The 21,739-nt window shown below is 48.6% G+C and overlaps 2 long non-coding RNA genes across 3 annotated transcripts in view; one reads left to right on the top strand and one right to left on the bottom strand.

Annotated features, from left to right (window-relative positions):
• LOC121044502 (uncharacterized) overlaps nucleotides 1-8,245 on the top strand; it is a 16,098-nt gene extending 7,853 nt beyond the window's left edge. The window contains exons 3-4 of the long non-coding RNA XR_005797329.1: nucleotides 4,872-4,983; nucleotides 7,808-8,245. This is a non-coding gene — a long non-coding RNA (uncharacterized LOC121044502). The remainder of the gene's footprint in view (nucleotides 1-4,871; nucleotides 4,984-7,807) is intronic.
• The window catches only part of LOC121044501 (uncharacterized), a 26,750-nt gene extending 5,011 nt beyond the window's left edge, over nucleotides 1-21,739 (bottom strand). Inside the window, exons 1-5 of one of the 2 annotated variants that reach the window (XR_005797328.1) lie at nucleotides 16,385-21,739; nucleotides 11,635-11,812; nucleotides 11,229-11,282; nucleotides 7,674-7,851; nucleotides 4,438-4,507 (exon numbers count right to left, since the gene is read on the bottom strand). This is a non-coding gene — a long non-coding RNA (uncharacterized LOC121044501). Of the gene's footprint in view, nucleotides 1-4,437; nucleotides 4,508-7,673; nucleotides 7,852-11,228; nucleotides 11,283-11,634; nucleotides 12,285-16,384 lie in introns of those variants that run through there. The other variant, XR_005797327.1, reaches the window with a different exon arrangement.

Below are 21,739 nucleotides of genomic sequence, written 5' to 3'. Positions count from 1 at the left end.
GTCTGGGGAAGATGCCTTAGCCTGAATTGACATCAATCAGTGCTAACTTGTATGTTTATAAAGGTCACCTGATGACACTGATGGAAAAAATAGGCAAAGAAATTTAAACACAGAGTTAGCAAATCTCCCTAGGGATATGACCTCACAACGAAAAGAATTGCATGTTTTTGTAAACAAGGACTTTAAAGGTCAGTTTAAAACACAAGCTCTGGAGATGACAAATATATACCTACTGGAGGAGAAAGACTGGCCCAGTATTTTGTGGATGGGTAATTGTGGTTTGGGGTAAAATTTCCAAGGTCAGCATCACATGTGGGTTCAGAAAGTATTGTATCTTGAACCTCTTAGGTGAAGTGACAATGACATGGGAAGCTAAATTAGAGGGGTTACTTCCCCTGCAGCCTCTGAAGCGAGGCTGCCTTCTTCCTAGCTCATACTCAGGCCCTGGGGAGGGTCAGGATCGCATTTGCTCTGCATTGCTGCTTCCAAACCATTCTCCCTCCTTCCCTCCTAAAACACCAGTCGGCTGGCTTACTCTCCCTTGGAATCTCCTCAAACTATCCATGGATGCCCTCCTTGTTGCACCTGCTGACCATTGGGCACTTCCTTTTGTTCCTTTTAAGGACTTTGATTCACGCTCATGCTCTCCAGCACTGTTTTATCTCCAGCTTTATCTCACGGTGATTTCAATATCCACATAGAAGATCCTCCCCAAGTCCCAGTGTCAGTCCACTTGGATTGCTATAACAGATTACCAGAAACTGGGCAGTTTATAAACAACAGAAATTTATTTCTCACAGTTCTAGAGGCTGGGAGGTCCAAGATCAAGGCAGACTGGGTGTCTAGTAATGACCTACTTCCTGGTTCATACACTGCTTTCTTCTCACCGTGTCCTTGCATGGCAGAGAGGGCAAGAGTCTCTCTGGAGTTTCTTTCATAAGGGCACTGATCCCATTCATGGGTGCCTCACTGTCATCTGATTGCCTCCCAAAGGCCCCACTTCCAAACACCATCACATCAGGGAGTAGGATTCAACATACGGATTTGGAGGGGACACAAACATGTAGTGTGTAGCACCCAGCCTCCAATTCTACGACCTACACATGGAAACCAGTGACCTTGTCACCTCCACCTCAACCACTCACTTCCACAGACATACCCTAGAACCCATTACTACCACTGACTAGAGAGCCCTCCAGTGTCTCAGTTTCTAGTAACCCATGCTGCAGCCACTATGCCCTGTTTCTCCAGCTCACTCCTTCTCTTACACAGACTCCAATAATTCGTCTTCCAATTGAGATATGCAATCTCTGCTCCAACCATGTTTTCACTAATAATTAGCCCCTTAAGTGCCTCATTTCCATCCTTTCCCAGCTTATATTTCACAGTTTACACTGTTATAGTTTACAGTTGCATACACCCCAACTCCCTCCATTGCATTTGCTGAGAGAACTTCATCCATGGCTCACCTGTAAGGCCTAACCAATAACAGGATGGAGAAGCAAACAACAAATGTCTCTTCCTTTATCTCTCATCCAGCTTCTGACCTCACTCCACTTCTCTGCTGCCCCTTAGAACTCGTTAAAAGCTGTCCAGCTACTGTCATAATTCCTTTCTTCCCTTTCTCACTGCAACTCCCTCCCATTGACTTCTGTGACCTCTCTCCACTGAAATAGCTTGTGTCAAGACTCCTGAGGTCCTCTGGTTGCTAAATCTAATGGGCAAGTCTCAAACATCATCTTACTAAACTCATCAGTAGCATCTTTGATGGAGCAGAACACTCTGTCTTCCTGACACATTCCTGGTTTGGATATGCACTCCCCTTGGATCTCCTCCTACCTCACTGGCCTCCCTTCTCACATCCCTCTGACATTGATCATTGGGAGTTTCCCAAGGTTCAGGCTTTGCACCTTTCTTCTATCACTCTTTACTGACCTCACCCAGTTGCTAGGACTGAATGACTCCCAAAGTTAGATCTTCAGCCCAGATCTTGAACCTGAACTCCAAATTTCTATTTTTAACTTACAATATGACCTTTCTACTTGGATGTCTAACGGGCATCCTAAACTTAACTTCTATCCCTTTGTTGTGTTCCTCCTGATCGTCATCTCAGAAAAGGACAACTTCTTCAACTGTTCAGGCAAAATAACCTGGGTGTCATCTTTGATTCCTTCCTTCCTCTAATGTCCTGTATACAATCAATTGATAGATCATGTTGGCTTACATTCAAAATATATCCAGGGTGGCTCAGTTGGTTGAGCGACCAACTTCAACTCAGGTCATGATCTCATGGTTCGTGGGTTCATGCCCCATGTCAGCCACTGTGCTGACAGCTTGGAGCCTGGAGCCTGCCTCGGATTCTGTGTCTTCCCCTCTCTCTCTCTGCCCCTCCTCTGCTTGTGTGTGCGCTCCTCTCTCTCTCTCTCTCTCTCTCTCTCTCTCTCTCTCTCTCTCAATCTCAAAAATAAATTAATAAAACACTTTTTAAAGAAGTAAAAACAAAAACAAAAAACCCAAAATACATCCAGAACCCTGTGGTTCTTACCACTGCTGCTAATATGGACCAAGCCACTATCATCTCTCACCTGGATTATTCCAGTAGCCCCCTAACTGGTCTCTCTGCCTCTGCCCTCATCCTTGATATCTGTTCTCCATAAAGCAACCTGAGCAAACTTTCTAAAATTAAAGTAAAATAGATTTCAACCAACTTGTCAACTCTAAATGATTGCTAACAGTTGCCTGAGGTGCCCTGTGGAGAACTCTTGGCTTATAGTAAAGAATGCCATGACTGTTTGGCAATGTGTGCCAAGGCCTAGGCAGAGGGAGCAGGATGTGAGGGCCACAGAGTCACATGGCCGGAGACAAGATTCCTCTCCCCAGTGGGCCTGCTTAGACTGGGTTCCCCAGAGACAAGGATCTGTGGGCAGGCACTTTATTCAAGAAGTGATCCCAGGAGTGGGGAGTGAGACAGAGAAAGGATAGAAAAGGGAAGGGAAGAAAGCCAAAGCAGAATATCTTGATAAGTAGGTCACCTCTAAGAGTACCTGAGGCTCAGGTGTGGCACCTCTGGGAGAAGGTGGAGAACACATCTCAGAGTAGTCCGACCTGAGGGGAGAATTTGTTCTCCCTTCAGCTTCCAGTACACCCAAGGATGAAGCCCTGAGGTGGAGGTCACACTGCAGGCAGATGCCCTTGGCCCTTGTGGACAGGGTGCTGACAGAGTCTGCCCCAGTGCCCCATTCTGGGATGACTAGCCCTGCTCTGACAATGGAGCTCAACCCCAACAGCTTGCTCCTCCAGAAAAGCAGGCCAGACCCAAAGTTAACTAGAGAGGCAGTGTGGCCCAGTGGGACAGATATAGGCTCTGGAGTCAGCCAAACGTGGGTCCAAATCCTGGCACAAGCTGTGACCTCAGATGAGTTACAGGACTTCTCAGCATTCTCATAATAACCTAGAAGTAACAGCTCCTGCCCATGGGGTGTTGTGAGGATCCCCTGAGGCTCCCCTCCCATATACTCCCCTGACACACAAGTCAGCATTTGCTACCCCCATTCCCAACTTGCCCCACAGCTGCCTCCACACACATAGAAAGCACAAACTGCCCAGAAGCTCGGCCCCTGTCTGGGCATAAGATTAGGTTCCAGATCTGTAACATCACAAGATGGCAGCCCACTGGGAGGGTAGGAAGGAGTTATTACAACTTTCTTTTATCCTCATTTTTAGTTATCCTTTTAAAAGTTCTGGTTTTGCTTTTGTTCTAGAACAGCCATAATAGAATTGTGTAAGTACATGATTTATGCGTAAATAAAGGTACAAATATTAGGGTGTGTGCTCAAAAATATCTCATGGGTATATAATCCGAATAGTTTGGAGATGACTACCATGGATCCTTCTTTCTTGTCCTGGATAACACACGTCTGGTCTCTGTCCTGCTCAGGCCTCTTCCCACAGCCTGCCCTGCCTTTAGTCTGACTCTTTCCTCCTAGAATTACATCTTGCAGTCAGTCCCTGGTCTCGTAAGGTTCATAAAGGAAAGTGTCTCTTGTTACTTGTATGATCACCACAAGAGGCCCAACCTAACCCCTTTCCTAGACCTCTCACCACACCACCACCACTGTCCCTCACAGCTGTTGTTTCCCTGGTCAGGAGCAATCAGTCTTCCTGTGGGCCGCAGACCATGATCAGTTTCTGTGTCAGTTGCCCTCAACTTGCCCACTTCCTGGGCCATCTCCCAGTGTTCCTGGTCCCCCACCCGTGCTCCATGCCTTTGCAGTCCCTGGGCAGACCCTAAGTTCCCACCTCAGCTCCTTTCCTCAAGGTGTGCCTCTCCCCAGCCCCACAGATCTAAATTCCATCCGATTCCCAGGCCCAATGCAGCAGGCATATGGAGCACTGGGCCACCATGTGACATCTTCCAGTGCCTCCTAGAAACTGTACCTGCCTGGTCCCAGTGACACTTCTCAGGTGCTGCTTCGGGTCAGGGTCGGCTACATAATTTGTGTGCTCACTACAAAACAAAAATACAAGGCCCCTTGTTCAAAAAAGAAGAAAAATTGGGGCCCTTGGGTGGTTCATCCAGTTAATCATCTGACTCTTGGTTTTGGCTCAGGTTATGATCTCATGGTTCGTGAATTTGAACCCCACATGAGGCCCTCAGCTCTCAGCGCAGAGCCCACTTCAGATACTCTGTCTCTCTCTCTCTCTGCCCCTCCCCAGCTCACGCAGTCTCTCTCTGTCAAAAATAAATAAAAATTTAAAAGGTAAAAAAAAAGAAAAGCTGCCATTAAATGTATGAAAATATAAAGCTTTTTCCTTTCTTCCGAAATCTCTCTCTTGACCTGTCATGGTATTGTTTTTTTGTTTCTATTTAGTGTTGTGCTCCCTCAGGCAAGGGGATGCGATGGCAGACCCTCAAAGGCACCAGGCCACCCTTTGCCCTCCACAACTCAGCGCTGACACATCATTGGCTGCTGGACTGGCATGGTGAGTCGGGCATCTCTGCCTCCTGAGGGGATTGCAAGCTGCACACTGGGATGCTCTAGGTACCTGGAGCAGGGCAGGGCAAGAGGTTTGTCTCTGCTGAATGGGCCACATTGCCAGCCCAGCACAGAGACAGCTGTCATCATGCCTTATCACGAGAGACAGCAGGGCCCACATGCCCAGACCCCTCCAGCCAGGGCAGGGAATGGCGGTGCCTGCTGGACATGGGCAGGGAGGGGAAACTGGGAGAGACTAGGACACTAGGAGTGAGGGGACGGGGCAGCTAAGGCCACATCCCAAAGAGATGGCAGAAGATAGGATAGTGCATGGACCGAGGCCCCTGGCTACCAGCACATGCTTCATTGTCTTATTGGCCTTTACTTACATAATACAGACTCGAAGATAAATTGATTAAAAACCTCATGCACCACCACGTTCATTACAGCATTATTTACAACAGCCAAAATATGGAAAGAAGCTAAGTATTCATCAATGGATGAAAGGATCAAGAACGTGTGGTGTATATATATACACAATAGAATATCATCCAGCTATAAAAAAGAAAGAATTCTTGCCATTTGTGACAACATGGATGGGTCTGGAGGCCATTATGCTAAGATAAATAAGTCAGAGAAAGACAAATACCATATGATCTCATTTATCTGTGGAATCGAAAAATAACAACAGGGGCACCTGGGTGACTCAGTCAGTTAAGCTCCCAACTGTTGATTTTGGTTCAGGTCATGATCTCATGTTTTGTGAATTCAAGCCCTGCCTCACGCTTCGTGCTGACAGGGCAGAGCCTGCTTGGGATTTTCTCTCTCACTCTCTCTCTGCCCCTCCCCAGCTCACACGTGCTCTCTCTTTCCAAAATAAATGAAAACATTAAAAAACAAAACAAAACAAAACAGGGACGCCTGGGTGGTGCAGTGGGTAAAGCGTCTGACTCTTGATCTCGGCCCGGATCATGATCTCACAGTTCGTGAGTTCGAGTCCCACATGGGGCTCTGCGCTGATGGTGCAGTCTGCTTGGGATTCTGTCTCTCCCTCTCTCTGCCCCTTTCCTGCTTGTGCTCTCTCTGTGTCTCTCAAAATAGATAAATAAACTTAATTTAAAAAATTAAATAACAAAAAACAAAACTAAATGAAAATAAACTTAAAAAAAAAAAAAAAAAAAATCAAGACAATGTACACAGAGCATGAAGCCCACAAGGCCAATGGGACTGCACTGATCTCATGCCCAAGGATACAGCCCTGTTGCTATACGAGATGTCTTGAGGTGACAGGTGGATGGGCCTTTAAAACATTTTAATAGTTTACTTTAATGTGTATTAGAAAAAAAATCATGACTATCACAATCTATAATTTCACAGCGATACCGTCTTAGTTTGAGCTGTTATAACAAAACATTGTAAACTGGATGGCTTATTAACAACATAAATTTATCTCTCACAGTTCTGGAGGCTAGAAGTCTGAGGTCAAGGTGCCGGCATGGCCAGACTGTGGTGAGAAACCACTTCCTGGGTGCAGACTGCCCACTTCTCATTGTACGCTCTTTTTTTTTTTTTAATGTTTATGTATTTTTGAGAGAGAGAGAGAGAGAGAGCATTAGCAGGGGAGGGGCAGAGAAAGGGAGACACAGAATCCGAAGCAGGCTCCAGGCTCTGCACTGTCAGCACAGAGCCCGATGCAGGGCTTCAACCCATGAACCCATGAGATCATGACCTGAGCCAAATTTGGACACTTAACTGACTGAGCCACCCAGGTGCCCCTCATGGTATGCTCTTGGGGTGAAAAGAGAGAAGAGAGCTCCCTGGGAATCCCTTTTATGGGAGCACTAATCCCATTCATGAGAGGTCCACTCTCATGACCTGATCACCTCCCAAAGGCCCCACCTCCTCATACCATCACTTGGGGGTCAGGTTTCAACCTAGGAATTTTGGAGGGACACACGCACTCAGTCCATAATAGATACATAGACTCTCTTAGAAACAAATTTATGGAAGGGAAAAAATCAGTTGCTCTAAAGAAAAAAAAATATTTTAAAATATTTATTTTTGAGAGAGAGAGAGAGAGAGAGCACATATGCACAAATGGGGGAGGGGCAGAGAGAGAGGAAGGCATAGAATCTGAAACAGGCTCCAGGCTCCGAGCTGTCAGCACAGAGCCCGATGCGGGGCTCAAATCCACGAACTGTGAGATCATGATCTGAGCCTAAACTGGACACTTAACCAACTGAGCCACCCAGGAGCCCCTAAAGAAAAATGTTAAGTGAACAATCGCACAAATGGTACTCAGATATGGCAAAAAAGAAGACATTCCTCAGAATTTGAGAAATACCACACCAGACTGTGAGTTCGTTACAGTCACCTATAGCTTGTCTACATATCCCGCTACTTGCTCCTTGGCCTCCCCTCACCCCCCTTTGAGGGGGGCAGCCAATGCTGACTGAATGAATAAGCAAATCGACCAAGGAAAACCTGGGACACCTGGAACCTGAGACTCTCTTTTGCAAATTTCATTTGTAGGACTTTTTCTGATTAATCGACTCATTCAGGATTCATTTCTACACATTTCAGAAGAAAACTGCTAAAGAAATCAATTCCTTTAAAATATACAGAGCTTATTTTGGGATAAACTGCCTGACCCTCTTTTTCAGGGCCTCTCCCTGACCACCAAGTTCAGAAACTCACCGGGTGATGCTCACAGCAGGATGCAAAGTGTCCTCCCATCCAGCGTGGCTCCCAGTTAGCCTGGAGGCTGTGTCCTGCAGGTGGTCTGAGATGACACTTTGTGACATGTATTTCCCCAATGGTTCACCTTGTAGGGAGATCATGACTCGAAGAGACTAGCTGATACTCTTGAAGGGTCCTGGACGAACAAGCGACCACAGGTTTTTCATCAAAAAGTAGCCAGCCCCTTAGAGAAATGGTTTCCAGTTTCATCTTTCCATCACATTTCACCTATTAAACAACAGAGCGACACAATTTTGAAAAGGTCAAAGACTGTAATGTTACCCATGACAAACATGTTGGAAGCAAGTTTCACTAAAATGGAGGAAAAGGAGAAACTCAGATTTGATGGTTATAGGCCAAAACCACCACCTGGAGTCTCACTGGTGTGTTTGTCAGGTGGCCTTTGTTTCTCAAATAACCATTCATATACATTTATACGGGTTGTTCACAATCAATATATTTTTTTAAGTTTTTAGTTATTTATTTTGAGAGAGAGAGAAGGAGGGGCAGAGAGAGAGGGAGAGAGACAGAATCCCAAGCAAGCTCCTTACTGCCGGCGCTGAGCCCAATGTAGGGCTCGAACCCACAAACCATGAGATCGTGACCTGAGCCGAAACCGAGATTCAGACGCCCCACCGGCTGAGCCACTCAGGTGACCCAGCTGTTGATATTTAATGAATGACAAAAAAGAAGGTTCATGGCATGATACTTTTCTAACTACTGGAACCTATCACCAGTGTTTTCTTTTGTTATTTATGAGCCACTTTATTTTGAAGTTTTGAGGTAAGTATTTTGAATGAGCTGACACACTTCAGGACTTACCCATCACGTAAATTGAGGATTTATATGAGGGTGTACATGCTCACTGAAAAAACTCAAGCATTACAGATATGGGTGACTTAGAAAGTGAGAGTTCCCCTACAGTTATGCTTTCTGTATATAATCAGTGTTTCTAGTCCTTGGTACACTCCTCCAGATTTTGTCTGTGCTTGTGTGTACACACACACCTCCCCCCCCCACACACACACCCACACACACAATGCAGGATGCTATTACTTTTTGTGCTGTCTAAAAGTTCCTCTTTCACTTGACTCTGCCTTAGACATCTTTTCACATCAGTTCATCAAGATCTGCCACCTGCAATCATAACTCATCAGACGTGTATTTACGGTCAGACTCAATAGAGCACCATGATTCCTAAGATCTGCTGAACTTGACTTTCTCCCCATCACCACAGGCCAGAAGGGATGACATTCACCAACTCTTGGGAAATGTCTGACTCTTTTCTGAGACCGTCCTGTGCTCACCACTCTCAACCCACAACTTGTCTTGCACAGCAGAGCCGTTGGGGATCCCCACCGTCCTAGCCAGGCCCACCCACTTGGCCCAGAAGGTGATTCCCCAGGGAGAAATAATTTATTATCAACTGAACACTAACCTCAGAGGAAAAGTCTGAGTTCTAGGGAAGAAATTCATTTACTGCAAAGTATGCAAAGAAAAACTGCATAATCAAAATGAATACATGTTTAATTAAATGCCTTCAAAGCGACCCATTATGTCAACTTCATTAATTGGTAAATTTAGTATTTATAATAATTTCATTACATTTGAAAAATGAATTGGAAGTAACATTTGCCCATTTGCAATAATTCTTGAGGAAAGCATGGAGACTGCTAAGAAATAACATGTGTTCCTCATATCCTTATTTTGAAAAGTGATATTATCAAAGGGGGGCCTGGCTGGCTCAGTCGATAGAGATGCAACTCTTGATCTTGGGGTTGTGAGTTTAAGCCCCATGCTGGGTATACAGATTACTTAAAAAAAAAAAAAGACCTGATTAAAAGCAAAATTGTTAAAACCATCTAAAAATATTTTGTAATAAAAATATATATGCACGAATATACGTGAGTATGTATCTATGTGTTTGCATATATACATAAATATATAACAGCCACTGAGGGCTGTGCTTAACGTTTCTGATGCTCTGTTAGGCCAGAGTCTTTAAGAGTAAGAAGGTCCAGCACTGCACAAGACCCCAAGTAGCTGTGCGCTCAGCCAGGACCCCCTTCTGTAAGCATGAGATAGGAGTCATGCTGAGCCAAAAGGAAGTTCTTCTTGGAGAATAATTTCTAAAATTAGTCCCTAGCATGAGGGCAGGATATTAGTGGTCTGGGAACTGGGAGAATCAGAGGCAGAATTTAGAGAGCTGACAAGGGGAAACCCACCGCCTAACAGGTGTCTTCAAGGCTCCCCTGGCTTTCTAGAAAAACATAAAGTTCTATCATTAGAGCCAATGCCTTTATTGGCCTAGATCCCCTACTGAAGTGCTTTTTCTCTTCCTTAAAACAAAGAGAATAACAAAAGTGTAACATATATGATAAAGAGCACACATCTTAAGAGTATGGCCTAGGGCGCCTGGTGGCTCAGTAGATTAAGCTTTTGACTCTTGATTTCAGCTCAGGTCATGATGTTGCAGTTTGTGGGTTTGAGCCCCACATTGGTCTCCAAGCTGACAGTGCAGAGCCTGTTTGGGATTCTCTCTCTACCCCCTGCCCCCGTCTCTGCCCCTCCCTTGTGCTCTCTCTCCCTCAAAATAAATAAATATTCTTTAAAAATATATTTTAAAAAAAGAGTATGGCCTAGTGATTTTTTACATATATAACCTCCAGGTTAGCACCATTCAGATCAGTGCATGGAATATTTCCATCACCCCCGAAGGCTCCCTCTGCTTCCTCCCAGGTAAAATCCTCCTCTGAGGCAACCACCATTCAGATTTTGGTCACCATACATTAGTTTTGCCTGTTTTTGAACTTCATATAAATGGAATCATACAGGATGTACTCTTTTGTGTCTAGTGTCTTTTTCAATATTGCATCTGTGAGATTTATCCCTGTTGCTAAGAGTAAAAATAGCTCTTTAGGGTGTTAGTAACGATGGATTTGCATATGGCCAGAGATGTCTATTATCGCTGGTCCCACAGTCCTTTTCTGTACCAGGCAATCACCATCTCTCACCTTCTTCCCTCACAACACACAGCTGTATAAATGGACAAATAAACGTCGCAATTTTTTACCAGTTGAATGTGATTCCCCACACCCCAGGTATAAAAGTTACATATGTGAACAAGAAGGAGAAGAAAGAAGAAGAGGGGAATGGGGAGGAGAAGGAGAAGGAGAAGAAGAAGGAGAGGAGGGGAAGGAGAAGGGGAAGGAGGAGAAAGAGAAGGAAAAGAAGGAGAAGGAGAAGGAGGAGGAAAAGGAGGAGAAGGAGAAGGAGAAGGAGGGGGAGGAGGAAGGGGAGGGGGAAAGGGGGAGAGGAAGGGACACAGGGAGGGGGGAGGGGAGAAGAAGAAGAAGAAGAAGAAGAAGAAGAAGAAGAAGAAGAAAAGGAGGAGGAGGAGGGGGAGGTGAAGGGGGAGACAGAGAGGGAGAAGGACAGAAGGAAGGAAGAAGGAAGGAAGGAAGGGAGGCATGGAGGAAGAAATTCTAGCTTTGAGAATGTTGCTTGACTCACCCAAACACAGCCAGTCCCTGGGCTGGTCAGTGGCCTTTGATCCGTGTAGCCTGGCTGAGAAAAATGATTTGGCTCAGACACGTTCTCCCTGTCAGTGTTAGAACTCAGAGGGAAGTTGCCTTTGGTAGAGACATTGGTCCCACTTGGACTATGGGTGGTGCCGCCGCGACTCTCCTCTGGGACTGCAGGGCCTACTCCCCAGCTCCACCCTTCTCATCCCACCTAAGGACAACTCCGAGGCCAGCACAGCTCCAGAGCTCCACGTGAGGTCGGCCGACTGACCGCCCAGTTGAGGCTGCGCCGCTGGCCAATTGCTCTCACTGTCCACTCCCCCTTGTCTCTTCACCGCCACACCCCACGGACATTCACCCCAAGGCACATCATAAACTTTCTGCTCACTAATCACCTCAGAGTCTGTGTCCTGGGGGACCAACCCGCCACAAGGTAGACAGAAGGGATGATGCGTGGAATCAGGCATGTCTGGAATGGGTCCTTCTCTCCTGCCCTGGCTGGATCCTGCGTCTTCACATCCACATTGCCGGATTTCTGTCCTCCTGGAGAATTGTTCACCTGGCACTCCGTGTCTCCAAAGGAAAAAAGGTAAGTTTTGCAAAAAGGAAAGGCCAGATCTAGTATCGCCTAGCTGAGCCTTAGTTTCTTCATCTGTAAAAATGGGCCTTTGCCAGGGCCACTCCAGCCCCTGTGTCTTTCTGCCAGCCTCCATTTCCCTCCACAGCCCCCACTTCCACCACCCCTTAGTGGGTCTTCTCCCCCACCCCCAGTCCAACCTCCACACTTCACCCAGAGCATTCCCCAGTGCCCTGGGGGTGATACAGCAGGGCACGGACTTCATATAGGGTTGATGTTTTACTGAGGAAAACAGGATCAACAACAGGTTTCACAATTAGCCATTTTGTGAGTGTGAGATCAGTGTTGCTGTTTGGAGCACTTTAGCAGGGTGGGCTTTCTGAAGCCCCATTTTTATGTTTTAAGTTCATTTATTTTTGAAAGAGAGAGAGTGTGAGCAAGGGAGGGGCAGAGAGAAAGAGGGAGAGAGAGAATCCCAAGTGGGTCCCATGCTGTCAATACACAGAGCCTGATGCAGGGCTCGATCTCGTGAACGTGAGATCACGACCTGAGCCGAAACCAAGAGTCGGACGCCTACCCGACTGAGCCACTACAGGTGCCCCTCTGAAGCCCCACTTTAATTAAATAGTGCTCCCTCTGCCCCAATAAAACCTCAAGAGGTCTACACCACTCGACTCTAGATCTGTAAGCCTCATCCAGGGTCCTGTCATCCATCAGAACCTCATCTCCTATTACATGGTACTAGGCCCCCAGCCCCACGACTCCCTAGACATTCCTACCTCTGTGCCTTTGCCCGTGCTGACCCTGCCTGCTGAGGCGTGGCTCATACAGCAGCTCTTCTACAAAGCCTTCCGAGAACCCCCAGGTCAGAAGCATTTTGTTGGTACATGGATGGTAACGTTTGCCATTAGTTTACTTGTGTTAAGGGTTAACTAGGTTAACTAGCCACAACGCTCATTAAAAAACAAAAACAGGGGCGCCTGGGTGGCGCAGTCGGTTAAGCGTCCGACTTCAGCCAGGTCACGATCTCGCGGTCCGTGAGTTCGAGCCCCGCGTCAGGCTCTGGGCTGATGGCTCAGAGCCTGGAGCCTGTTTCCGATTCTGTGTCTCCCTCTCTCTCTGCCCCTCCCCCGTTCATGCTCTGTCTCTCTCTGTCCCAAAAATAAATAAAAACGTTGAAAAAAAAAATTAAAAAAAAAAAAAAAAGAGTTGCATGTCCTCATGACTTGATAATTTATAAAGTGGCTCCCATTTTCCCAAACTTAGCACTAAAACACACCATTCCTACAGATGAGTCAGGGAAGGGGAGAGTTCATTTATTGGCTTAGGTTTGGGAAAATGCACAAAAGGGGTATGTCCCCTGCCTGTCCCCGTGCCTTAGATGAACAACTCCTGAAGAATGAAGGTCTAAGTGGGGACCTCATATGAGGTCCAGCCAGAAAAGCCTCAAGGCTCTATCCTTTCCTGGAGGGGAGGAGGAGGGCGAGTGGGCTTGCGAGGTCCCTGGAGACTGTCCCATAGCACAGTGCTAGTGGGTATTGGCAGGGCCAGAGGGGATGGCTCCCCCACCCCCTGTGGGGGAGGCTGGGACTCAAGGACTCCCACACACTGTCTCAACTGACACTTGTAGCCAAGTCAGTGTCTGGGTGCCATGGAAACCTCTCTTGAGAGCAGAGACCGAAGCAACAGTGCAGGCCACCCACACTAAGCCCATTGTCCCCTGAGCCAGCCCCTTCATGAGAGGCCCCTTATCAGCCCTTCCTAGGCCTGCAGCTCCCTGGCTCTCTACCTACCAGCTGCACCAGCTTTCCACTCTTGCTGGACCAGCCTGGGGAACCATTGGCGGGGTGGGGGGGGGGGTCCTCACCTGCTTCAGGACCCACCACCCTCCCCGTCCGCCCCACTCCCAGGGAAATCAAAGGCAGCCCAGTAGCGAGGCCAGAGAGCTCAGTTTTCAGTCACCTTGAGCCCTGGGAACAGAGGACACCAGGCAGAGAGAAGCCCCGGAGGCAGTCAGCTCACAGGACCACGGCCGCTTCTCTTTCGAAGTTAAAATCTGTTGTCTGGTTGGCACGGCCTTATGCCCATGCCATCTGCCATGTCTCCTGGCCCAGAGGAGAAGGCCAGGTTCTGGGAAATGGCTCTGGAACTGGCCTTAGGGTCCTAGAATAAACCCATCTGGGCCACCCAGTCCCTGGTTTTGCTGCAGGCCCCACCCATTCTTTTCTCCTCTTCCAAGTCCTGGAAGCTTCCCCGGAAGCCAAGCCGCTCTCCAGTGTCCCCCCTCCCGCAACCTCCCTCTCATGTCTCCTGGAGCCAAGGCCTTGCTGCACAAATCCTGTTGCCAAGTAACATCAGAACACGAAAGGGACCGAAGGGGTAGAGGAATCTGAGCCTGGTGCCCCTCCCCATCCCCATCTCCATTTACAATTTCACAGAGCAGGAGCTGAGGCCCAGGCGGGGAAGGGCTGCCGGAGGTCACAGGCTCAGCCCAGAGCTGGGAGCCTGCCTCTTCACATGGGCTGCTTCACCCTGCTTTGAGCCCAGACTTGATAATCACAGGCCAGGAGTCCCACAGATCCCAGGAGCAGCGACTCACAGGGATTGGAAACCCCCAGCCCAACCCAAAGCAAAGGAGAGGTGCCAACTACTGGAAGGAAGGGCTTGTGATCACAGCGCTGCCTCCCGCAAGCAGTCACCTGCGTGTCCCCAGAGCACTCCCTGTAGAGACACCAGTGTGGCTAACAAGCGCACCTGCCTTGAAGCAAAGCACCCGGAGCCCCTCAGGCTCCCTCAGGGAGGGACTGGTCTGGACAGGTGCCTGAGAGGAGCCTGGGTTTTGGACCCAGAGCTGTGGGGGAGGGCTCCAATCCCAGCTGGGGGATTTGGGACGAGTTATATAACCTCTTTTAGCCTCGGCTTCACCATCTGTAAAAAGCGCAATAGAAATTTCTACACACCTTACTGGGATGTTGTAAGGACTCGACAAGGTGATAACTAGAAAGTATTTAGCAGAACGCTTAGAGAGCCCTCAATAAACAGATCATGTTGATAGATGATAGATCATGTTGCTATTTTTATGACAACCTTTTATCCCCAGAATTCTGGATACCACATGAGGTGCAGGGGGTAAAGAAGTTATAGGGGGAGAAAGGGAGAGAGCTCCTCTCTGCAGCAGGATGCACCCCTTCCCCCCCGCCCCCACTACTGAGGGAGTCCCAGAGGCAGGAAAAGGGCAGAACTGCAGGCAGCATGTGCCCCCAGCAAGGGCCCCCGCCCCTAACATTCCTGTTGGGACTTAACAGGGGGTGGCCAGTTAGTTCCTGGAACGTCCAAGAAAAACAAACTGGTTATTCTGAGTGAAATTGCAGCCTGGCTAAGGCAGGCTCGGTCTGCTTTAAATTAAACACAGCATTTCTGAGATTCTTTTCATCTCCTGGCCACTGTCGGTTAGTGGAGACATTACCTCACCTCACCTTCCTGCTCTGAGGTGGGGAAGCTAACAGGGTGTGCGCCTGGGGATGGGATGAGATGGGCTCTCCGGGGAGCCCGAGAGCCCCACCCTGGGCTCCTAGGGGTGGCCAGAGGTGAGCAGGCCCTCCTCCTCTGACAACTCAGTCTACCTCTGGGGTTAGGGTACTTACTGGGTATTTGGGGATACAGGGTGGAGGGTTGTTCCCATGTGCAGTCAACTCTGTCCTTGGTATTTAGCTAAGGAATTCCAGCTTTTGCAAATACATTGCTCTTCTAGGAGTTCTTGGAAAAAACACAAAACAAAACAAAACAAAACTTGGCTGTAGTTTTACAAATCCAGAGTTGGTCCCTTCCTTGACCCTGTCAAACATTTCTGTGCTGGGTGGCCATGCCTGCCAGCTCCTCAGCAGGACCCCAAAGAGCCTTAGCTAGCAAGCTGAGACAGCAAGTCGTTTCCCCACAGGGGTGACCTGGTCAAGGGTGGGGTTCTCTTCTGGTTTTGGAAATTGCTTTCAGCCAGCTTTGTCAGCTTGTGGAGTCCTAGAAAATTCTGAAGTGTTGGAGCCAGGCCAAGCCAAAAGTGAGTGAGTCCCAGCTTCCTCAGTGAAGATTATCTAATCTTACCGGGACCTTCAATATCCTCATCTTTAAAATGGGGGTGAAGGTGCCCACCTTTCAGGGTTGTTTTGGGGATTAAATGAAATTCGGTGTGCTCAAGGTTCTTTTGTTTCAAATGAAGTATACCCAAAGTTCTTTGGTTGTCAAACTGAAAATTTCCTCATGCTGTCTTACGTAAAAGGGTGATGTTTTGTGTGGAATCAAGGGACTTTCACAAAAACAGGTCACCAGGCCTTTCCAGAGAACTGGAACCAGGAACCTGAAGGGGCATTTGCAGTTTCTCTCCTGCTCTGTCTCCACTGGCCCTGGGTTTCCTGCTTCTTTCCGGACCTGGAGGCCAGCCTCCTGTCCCTGTGGACCAGCTTTCTCTTTCCCGTTTACTCAAAGCCCTGCCTTAGCTTGACATCATTTCCTCATGCTAGGTCCACAGTTGGCGCCATTTTCTAGTGTGTGGCTTTATCCTGTGTATGAAATACTTGCGTGCTGAATGTTCTGTTGGTCTCTCCAGTTCTGCTCCTCTTTCTCTTCCACCGTGCCCTGTCCCTGGGGCCAAGCTGTATAAACTGTGCCGATGGAGCTTCCTCGCCTTCTCAGTTCTGGTCGACCTGAGGCCACAGTGGACGCCAGCAGGAAACAGGAGGGCAGGAGGAAAGAGCGGCAGGGTGTTTATTATTCTAGTTCCTTGCCCGTGGGGGATGGGTGGGCCGTGGTGTGGCTGGTTGTTTCCTGCAGGAAGGCCACAGCAACCCCTTCCTTCATCTACGGCCCTCGTTGGGTTCTTATAATCACTTCCTCTCTTGTGTTTTCAAGCTTCCTGAGCTGATGGCACTGCACAGTTAGGTCCTGGAGGTGCTGCACCATTCCCTTGCCTGATGCCTTCCATCCTGCCCACATCTTTATAAACAGTCCATTCATTATATTCTCTCCAGTAACAGAGCAGTAAGGTAACACTGAAATGCCATCTCTCTCCCGCTGGGACTCATGATACAGTAAGATCAAGGGGGAAAAGATGGCTTTGTCTCCTTGTCCCCACCCCCCACTCTGGCTCCTGCAGAAAACGGCTGAAGAACTAGAAGCTCTTTGAGATAAGCATTATAAATTTGAGGCCCAGAACTGAGAAGACAGCCAGAATTCTGCTAGAAGTAAAAAGGAATGCATGTGCAATGAGAAGCGATACTTCTCTTGCAAGAGACTCTCCATTTTCCTGGGAGGATGGGACCCACATAAAAGTGTTAGTTAGAAATTTGCTGCCAAATCAGTTAGGGCCTCTCTCTTTCCTAGGACACAAACGCCTAAAAGTAAGCTTCACACAGGTTGTGGACACAGCATATTTTTATATTGTCGACTTCTCTGTATTTTTCACTCCCAAATTTGTTGGATTGGTCACGAGAATCTGTCTTTTCCTTTCCTTTTCCAGTTTGGCTTATGCACATCCCACTTTGGGCTTTGACCATGAGGTCTTAGCCTAGGACAGACTTCCCAGTCTCTGGTCTCTCTAGCCTAGTCTGTTCTGCAGCTCACTATCAAATTTCCGGGAAGCTTTCCCTGAAAGAGAGTATTTTATGCATAGACCTGAGAAATGAGCAGAAATCACTCAGGTGAAGAGCTGGGGAAAAGGAAATTACACTGGCCAAGCCTAGAGGTAAGAAAGAGGTTGGAACTACAGGCACAATGAAGTTAGTATGGCCAAAGGAGGGCACGGTGAGGACTATGATATGAATCAGGTCAGAGTGGGAGAGACGTAGAGGTCACATTGTGCAGAGAGCCCACTGTGGACTGCACATAATGGGCAGCAGTGGAGATACAAAGACTCAATTTACCGTGCAATAAATATTCAACAACTTTGCTGGGGAGGAAGGAGCCTCGTACAGAGTGAACCACCTAGGATTCTTCTCATGGAACTAGGGCTGGCCAAAGGGTGGGAGTAGAGACTGGCTACTTCCCAGGGTACTTCAGAGAGCACTGGGCTCAGAGCATAGGCAGAGCCAGGGACACCCTCACCTCTCTGTGACTCCACTCCCGGGGCTCAATGGCCTTTTTGGCTGGACTAGTGGGGCCTCCAGGAAGACAGAGAGGAAGTGGAAAGGCCAGTGCCCTTCAGATGGTTCTCCTGGGAAGGCTTGCCAGAGTCCTGGGAAATGATCACAGGCATTATCCAACCTTGGGAAACTCTGTGGAGGCGAGGCCAGGTTGAGTGCTGAGTCCTGGGCCCCTTGGGTCCTTTTTCTCTCAGCAGTTACTATGTGAGACAGTGTCCACGGCTGAGGAGACAGAACCCCAAGTGAACCAGCGGCAGGAAGTCCTTGCTCTGTTCTCCAGGTTGCAAGCCCCAGAGAGCAGGCTCTTGGTGCCATCTCTGCTGTCCTGTGTAACCCAAACGACCCCTCCCAGGCTGGTCTCCTTCCCTCTGTCCCCTGCTCCCTCCCTCCACTGCAGGCGAACAGGGGGATACCCAGGCACACGGCCCTAGGCCTGCTCACCTGCCCTCCCTGTCCAGCAGACTGGACACGGCCTCCGCTCCTCCCAACACACAGCTGGTCCCAAGCGTCCTGCCACTGATATGGGCCACGAGCTCCTTAAAGCAGGATCACATCTCACACAGGTAGGCACTGCACTGGCTGAGAATGAGTGCCCGGTGGGGGAGGCTACAGCAGGCCCAGAGCAGGAGGGGGGCCGGGGCAGGATGTCCATCTACAGTGCTCTACAAGAGGTTCGGCCACAGGGCACATGGTTGGGTTGGCAGAGACAGACCCAATGGCTAGTCGAGGCAGTGTGGCTGAGCGCGAGAGCAGGGGAAGAAGCGGGCCCAGGTATATACATTTAGACACACACTCGTCTTCATGAGCTGCATTCCAACAGGAGCACTTGAGACATGAGTACATTTCCCCTTTAATCACGACACCTCTCTCCCCATCACACACGCCCACGCCTGCTTGTGACTCCTGCATCACGGCACCAGTTAACGTGTGTCCCATAGGAAGGCAGGCGAGGCCCTCCCTTGCTACCAGGCTGAGTGACCACAGAATCAATTTGCTTCTCAAAGTGACAGCGGCCAGAGGGTGGGGGTGCAGCACTGGGGTGAATGGGGGTGCAGGGGCAGAAGGAAGTGAGAAGGGCAAATGTCTCAGTGGCTCTGGGAGACAGTGTCAGCAAAAGTCACCTGTGATCCTGACAGACATCCGCCGAGGCATCCGTGCAGTCGCTAAGACAATTGCAGCATCTCCAGCCCAGGGTGAGGGGAGAGAAGGGCGAACACCTTAAAGATTTCCAACCACCTGCCCGTTCGGCTTTACCTCACAGCCTCTGTGAAGCTTCAGTGAAACCGTCCATTTGCAATGTGCTTTGAGACCATTACTCACTTGTTGATTCATTCATTGAAAATGTGTCAGGGGCCTGGTATGTGTCAGAGATTGTGCTGGGGCCAAGAGAGAGGCTAGCAAAGATGAGCACATAAAACAAGGGAAGAAAACATATGGTATGTAAGCCACCCCAATATCTCCTGCCAAGTCCAAGGCAGACATCATGAATCAAGCATAGTGTTTTTTTTTTTATCATGGAGTCCAGGAAGGACCTCAAACTTCTTATCAACACCTTTCTCCAGGCAGCCACTCCTAGTTGGATCCTATGGACCAAATGTTTGTGTTCCCCCCTACCCACAAAATTCATATATTAAAGCCCTAACCTCCAAATGTGGTTGTATTTGAAGATGGGCCTCTAACAAAGGAACTGGTGGGACCCTGATCAAATGGGATTAGGTCCTTCCGAGTATGGACCTCAGAGAGCTGGCCCTCTCGTTCCTCAGGCACACACATCATGTAAGCACATGGCAAGGTGGCAGCCACCTACAAGCCAACATAAGAAGTCTCAGAATGAAACCTCCCTTGCCAGCACCTTGATCTTGGACTTCTGGCCTTCAGACTATGAGAAATAAATTGGTATTTAAACCATCCGGTCTGTGGGATTCTGTTAGAGTAGCCAAAGCAGACTAAGACTTTGAATTAACATGAAGGATGAAGTTTGCCGGCCCTGGGGCAAAGGCACGGAGGTGTTAACAGGCATAGCTTGCATCAGAAACAGGGAGCAGCATATGTCCAGGGCCCTGATATTTAGAGAGGGAGTGGACAGAGATGGGATTAGAGAGTAAGGCAGACACTGGATCACGTATGGAGGTGTAGGCCATGTCAGGGCCTTGTGAGTTAGTCTAACAGCACTGGGGAATGCCCTTCAGATCTGTGTTTAGAAAGATCGATCTGACAGCTACAGTCAGGCTTGTGTGGGGCAGGCATGGTGGCGAGGTAGGAGATCAGTGGGTGTCTTCTCCATACATCAATCCTGGGGTGGATGTGCGCCCTGTGAGGGGAATGGCCTGGCTGCAGATAAGAGAAAAAGGTGAGGTGATTTCCTGATTTCTGGCCTGGACAGTGGGATGGATGGTCCTCGCTTTGACAGGAACGTGATCTCCTGTAGGGAGAGCAATTTCTCAGCCTGTACAGACGTTAGGTTCCAAGCCCGGCAGAAGTCCTGAAGCTCAAGTCAGGCCCATTCTATTGGTCAGAGTGAGGCGCCAGCCAGCCCAGATTCCATGTGGCTGGGGACTACATGAATATAGGGAAGCATGAGTCACTGGGACCACTTTGTCATGCAAGTAACAGGCAAGAAGCGAGGGGAAGAGCAAGGCCCAAAGCCAGATAGATGCACTTGTCACTTGAGCCTTTCACCTCTGACGAGTTTCTCTGCAGCCCGGGGAGTGCCTCTGAGCCAGAGATAGAACTGGGTCATGTGACTCCCCTTAGCTTCAAGGAATTCTGGGAACCTGAATATTTTAACGAGCACATTGCAATCTCCTACAAAACCTGATAAGGAAGAAGGGGAGAATGGCACTTGTGGGCGGTAACAGGCAGAATGTTCTGTAGAAGCCTTGGAGGTGTAAGGAGGAAATAATGGCTGCTGAGCCCCTTTATGGCAGAGAAACCACACTCAGCACCTTTGACATGTTACCTCAGAAGAAAATGGAGAATCTGGTTTTGTAGGTCCGGGGCGAGGCCTGAACGTGCATCTCTAAGTGTTCTGGGGATGCTGAGACTGCGGAAGGAAAACCACAGTTTGAGCGGCCCAGAACCGAGGTAACAAGCAACCCCCAAATCTCAGAGGGTTAAATGGCAAAGGCTTGTTCCGTACTCATGCCGCATGTTCACTGTGTTTCTGGGGCTTTGCTGAGCTGGTGACCGGTTTGGAGGGAAAGAAGTCGTGGCATAGCACCACCTGGCTCTTATAGGCATTCCAGTTGAATGGCCATGACCAACATCAGGCGGGGAGAAGCTGTACTGGGAGAATAATACTGAAGATTACCACAGCCTTCACCAAAGCAGTGGGATTTGACCTGATGGGGCTTTGAGGGATGAACAAGGGCTTATCCTATAGAGCAGGTGGGGAGAACATTCCAGACTGAGGGAACACCATAAATAACTACCATTGACTGAACACCTGTTATGTGCCAGCTTTCAGATTGTTTCCTAATTGGCCCTCACAAGAACCTGAGATATTTTTAGTCATTTTTATAAAAGAGGAGACTGAGGGTCCGACATCAGCTAAGTTGCTTGCTGACGGTCACAGGGCCAGAAAACAGGAGTCCAGGAAATCAAACCCAATGTCTGGGACTTTCCCTCCCATGCCACAGTGGACAAGTGGAGGCATGTGGCTGCGTAGGGTGTTTGCAGAATGGTCTGTATGCTGCTGTTTCCCTGGAAATGGTCCCAGCATCTAGAGGATGTTTTCATTTTTAATTTTTTTAATGTTTATTTTTGAGAGAGAGACCGAGTGTGAGCAGGGGA

The sequence above is a fragment of the Herpailurus yagouaroundi genome, unplaced genomic scaffold (assembly GCF_014898765.1).
Source record: "Herpailurus yagouaroundi ecotype Mexico unplaced genomic scaffold, PumYag 188, whole genome shotgun sequence".
Classification (NCBI taxonomy): Eukaryota; Metazoa; Chordata; class Mammalia; order Carnivora; family Felidae; genus Herpailurus; species Herpailurus yagouaroundi.
The sequence above is the reverse complement of the archived record's forward strand: the minus strand, read 5'-3'. Positions and strand labels throughout refer to the sequence as shown.